The sequence below is a fragment of the Phacochoerus africanus genome, chromosome 13, assembly GCF_016906955.1.
Source record: "Phacochoerus africanus isolate WHEZ1 chromosome 13, ROS_Pafr_v1, whole genome shotgun sequence".
Taxonomy (NCBI): domain Eukaryota; kingdom Metazoa; phylum Chordata; class Mammalia; order Artiodactyla; family Suidae; genus Phacochoerus; species Phacochoerus africanus.
Window position 1 is genome coordinate 62,213,092 of NC_062556.1, and position 4,431 is coordinate 62,217,522.

Below are 4,431 nucleotides of genomic sequence, written 5' to 3' on the forward strand. Positions count from 1 at the left end.
ATGTCCAAATTCGCCTTGTTCAAGTTGCAAGCATTTTCTTTTGCTGTTTGACCATCTTTGTTCTTTTTTTTTTTTAATTATTTATTATTATTTTTTTCCCACTGTACAGCAAGGGGGTCAGGTTATCCTTACATGTATACATTACAATTACATTTTTCCCCCAGCCTTTCTTCTGTTGCAACATGAGTATCTAGACAAAGTTCTCAATGCTATTCAGCAGGATCTCCTTGTAAATCTATTCTAAGTTGTGTCTGATAAGCCCAAGCTCCTGATCCCTCCCACTCCCTCCCCCTCCCATCAGGCAGCTATTTGTTCTTAAATACATACAGGCTTTCCCACATACAGATCGCCTTTGTTAAAATCATTGCCTGATTCAGTGGTATATGGACTGTCTCCCATTCATTAGGCAAGTGTACAATTTTTGATAAATAGCCTTGGCAGGGACCGGTGTCCATGTGGAGTCCTGAGGCTGTGGTAAGCCAGCATTGGCCATCCCTTCTAGCACAGAGTGGAGTCGTGATAGGATGGCAGAGGGAACTCGAGATATTATGAACCCTGGTTGTCTAAAGCAGGTCTGCGAAGTCAGAGATTAGAAAATATTCAATGCCAGCCAAAACAAGTAGGAGATGATGTCACTTGGAGGGTTTGAGGTATGAATTGAAAGATAAGTTGCTGCTCTCCGGATAGATAAACTGGGGACAAGTATTCCAAACAGAAGCAAGAGCTTAAAGGTTAAAGATTTACAGGAGGAAGACGAGCTTGGAGGAGGTGGATCACCATGAGTAGCTCTCTGCAGCTGGATCATGACAAAGAATCGGGGGAAAGGCCAGAGAGGCACACGGCAGCCCGATTACAAAAGGCCAGGCAGGCTGTGCACATGCGTTTGGCTTTTTTGTAAGGCTATGTAGAATTATTAAACAATTTTACAAAGGAAAGTAATATAATCATATTTGTGTTTTTAGAAAGATCCCCACCCCCCACCCCGGGTGCAATGTGCAAGATGGAGCATAAAAGCCCAGGCCAAAGAATAAGCACTGTTCGTATCAATAGAAAAAATTCTTGACTTTTATGTTTGGTCTTGTGACCATTGTCTTGGAACAAATTAGGTTATAAAAATGGGATGCCTGTACATAATATTACTGGTGGGAGGTGATATTTCTTGTTTAGTATGTTATTCGTGGTTTGCCAGAGAAAAGGAACCAATAGGGTAGATAGATAGAGAGATATACAGACAGATAAATTTATTTCAATAAAGTATTCTAAGACATTAGCTCCTATGATTAAGGGGCTGGCAAATCCAAAATATACAGGGTAGGCCAATAGGCTAGAGACCCAGAGAAGAGATAATCCTACAGTTCAAATCAAAGGCCTTCAGGCTAAAGACCCAGGAAAGAGCAACATTGCAGTTCAAGTCTAAAGGCCATCAGGATGGAGATACAGTAAACACCCCATGTTGCAATTCAAGTTCAAAGGAAGTGGTAGGACAGGAGGAACAGTGGCTGGAACTAGAAATACCTGGTCAAGGTATTTCTGAAAGCTAAATTCAGAGCTCTACGGCTTAGGGTTCATGAATAGGAATTTAAAAATGTGAAGAGCCAGACACTCAAAAACGCACAGTCACAAACCTTTATACTCTCCCCCATCCTTTTTTTTTTTTTTTTTTTCCACAGCAAGGACTGTCTGGCAGTTTGGGATGACCTCACCAAATAGGACATATCTGATTATCAGTAAAAGGGAAATCTTCACTATTCTTTGCACCTAGTAGTGTGATCATAGGTAAATGATCCTGTTAACTAAGACAATTATTGGCTTTTAATAGATGCTTATTTAAAGCTTCAATTATTGTTCTCCTTGAGCCTCATTCCCTGCCCTCACGTCATGAGTCTTAAGTAAGTTACTTATGAAATCCTTTTCAATCACTGGATTTAATTAACTTTGGGGAAGGTCAATCTTAACATAAATAGTACTATGGATAGTCTCCATTCAAGGGTCTTCATTAAAAAACAGGTGAAAACAAAATAATGAATTAAAGACCAGAAAACTTTTCAGATTTTGTTTGAGATTGTTGTCAGTATCCCAGCAAGAATAAGAAATTAACAAACACAGCTACAAGAGAAAGAAAAGACAGTGCAAAGCACAGATAGAAGCTGGTGACTTGACACAAATGGATGGACAACTACCACTCCCAAACCAGGTAAGTGACATAGGCAGTCAGTCAAGTATCCTGGGGAAAAATGGTGAGTTCTACTTTATAAATACTAAATTGGCATTTCCACAATGTTATCCAAGAGGAACTGTTTGTACTATAAAGTAGAAGCGGCCTAGATCAAGAACTTGAATTTGAAATAAAAGACTTTTTTAAATTGAGGTTAATATGGAAGAAAGCCATGGATTTGGGAAATCTCTGAAAGATGAGCTAGTAGAGAAGGAAATAAAATGAACATGAAAATAATCCGTCACACCTTTAGGAATAAAGATAGCAAATTAGAGGAGAAGTTAAGAAACATAGCAAGGAACCCAACACTGTCAAGAGAAAAAATCTCACTTGACCTTATAAACACCTCCCTTACCACGCCCTAAGTCCCCTGTTATCGCCCTCATTGATCTTTTTATTTTCAGCAACATTTGTGGAAAATAAATATTTTTGAGCTACCCGTCCCTCATACTTAGATGTCTTCCCCCTGCATTAGAGCCATATCCCAACCACTCCCCTGAAACTGCTCTCGGAAACTGTAGGAAATCTAATGGTCAAAATCTATCTCACTGACTTAAAAAAATGTTTTCCTTACTTTCTCTGCATTCTTTGGCACTATAGACCACACCTTTATTTAAAAATATTTCTTCTCTTGGTTTATTAAAACCCATCATTTCTGGATTTCTAAGTTTTGTGGAGAGAGGAACTTCTCAGTCTCCATCCTGGTCTTTTGTTTTTAGCCTCAAACTATATTCTCCAAAGTCCTTTCAACCCTCTTCGCCCTCCTAAGTGGTCCCTCAACAATTCTCTTATCAATTCACTCTTTATACTGAATGACCTTCAAATCTTTTTTTTTTAATTCCAGATGTTTCTTATGATTTCTGAGCAATAATACTTGACTGCTCATTATATATGTCCAATTGGTGGGCCCATAAGCATCTGTAAGTCAACATTTTTTTCAAACCCAATCCACATCCTTCCCCAAATATGCCATTCCTCCATTATTCCCAGTCTTATATACAAGCCTTCCTTTTATCCAGTGATCTAAGCTAGAAACCTGGGAATCACCTTAGGTTCCTCTATCTCCCAATTACCATAACAAAGCATATACTCGGGCTTGAATTTTTGACTCTCTAAGGATCTCTTTTAAATACCCCCTTCTTTTTCCATTCCAACTGCCATTACCCTACTAAAAGCATAATCGTCTCTTACCTAGAATACTATACTAGGCTCCTAACTGATCAATTTGCTTATCTTACCTTCTTTTTCTACATATTTTCATTATGGTTGATTTACAGGGTTGCGCCAATTTCTGCTGTATAACAAAGTGACTCAGTCAGACATGTATATACATTCTATTTTTTTTTTTTTCCCCTCATGGTCTGTCCTAGGAGATTGAGTATAGTTCCCTGTGCTATACAGTAGGACCTTATTGTTTATCCACTCTACTGTAATAGTTTGCATAAAAAATATGCAACACTTCATGAATTTGCATATCATCCTTGCACAGGGGCCATGCTAATCGTCTCTGTATTGTTCCCATTCTAGTATATGTGCTGCCGAAGCAAGAACTTATCTTACCTTCTGTCTCTGCATCAGTCTCCTGCTCCACGCTCTCTCTCCAATGGATCCACTTCAAATACACCTACCACACTGACATTTCAAAAAGGTTTCATGTCATAGCACTCACCTTCTTGGAAGATCCTCCCCATAACCTATAGAAACAATTATGTACAATTTCCAACATAAACAAAGTGTTCCATGACCTGGCTCCTGCTTAACATTCCAATAATAATCTTACTTCTCCATCACAGGATTACTATATCAAGATGGAATCCCCCTACCCTGAAATTCCCAGCCAAGCTCACTTCCGTTATAAAGCCCCTACTTTGCACAGAACTTATTTTTCTCATGTCACAACCCTCCTTTGTGACTAGTGAACTGCTGTCACCATTCCCTTCTCAGTTCAAGTGTCCCTTTCCTCTGGCACCTGCTGTATACCAGGGATTGTGCTCAATGCCAGGAATACAAAGAGGTATAAGGTAGTATACAGCCCATGGCCAATAGCCAACACACATGTACGTAATGAAAGTATGAGACAGAAGCTAAAATAAACAGGTTCAGAAAGTGATGACAAAATGCGGTGGAATGCCTGTCAGAGGAATATGGCTGGTTCTTCCTTTGAGGGTTCAGGGGATCAGGAAAGGTTGTCTAAGAGGGATGACCACCTTAGAGTT

The 4,431-nt window shown here is 39.3% G+C and overlaps 1 non-coding gene across 1 annotated transcript; it reads right to left on the reverse strand.

The window, feature by feature from the left end:
* Positions 1-3,659: 3,659 nt before the first annotated feature.
* On the reverse strand, positions 3,660-3,766 carry LOC125113670 (U6 spliceosomal RNA). Its single transcript, XR_007131537.1, has one exon. It is a non-coding gene; the product is annotated as a U6 spliceosomal RNA (small nuclear RNA).
* Positions 3,767-4,431: the final 665 nt, after the last annotated feature.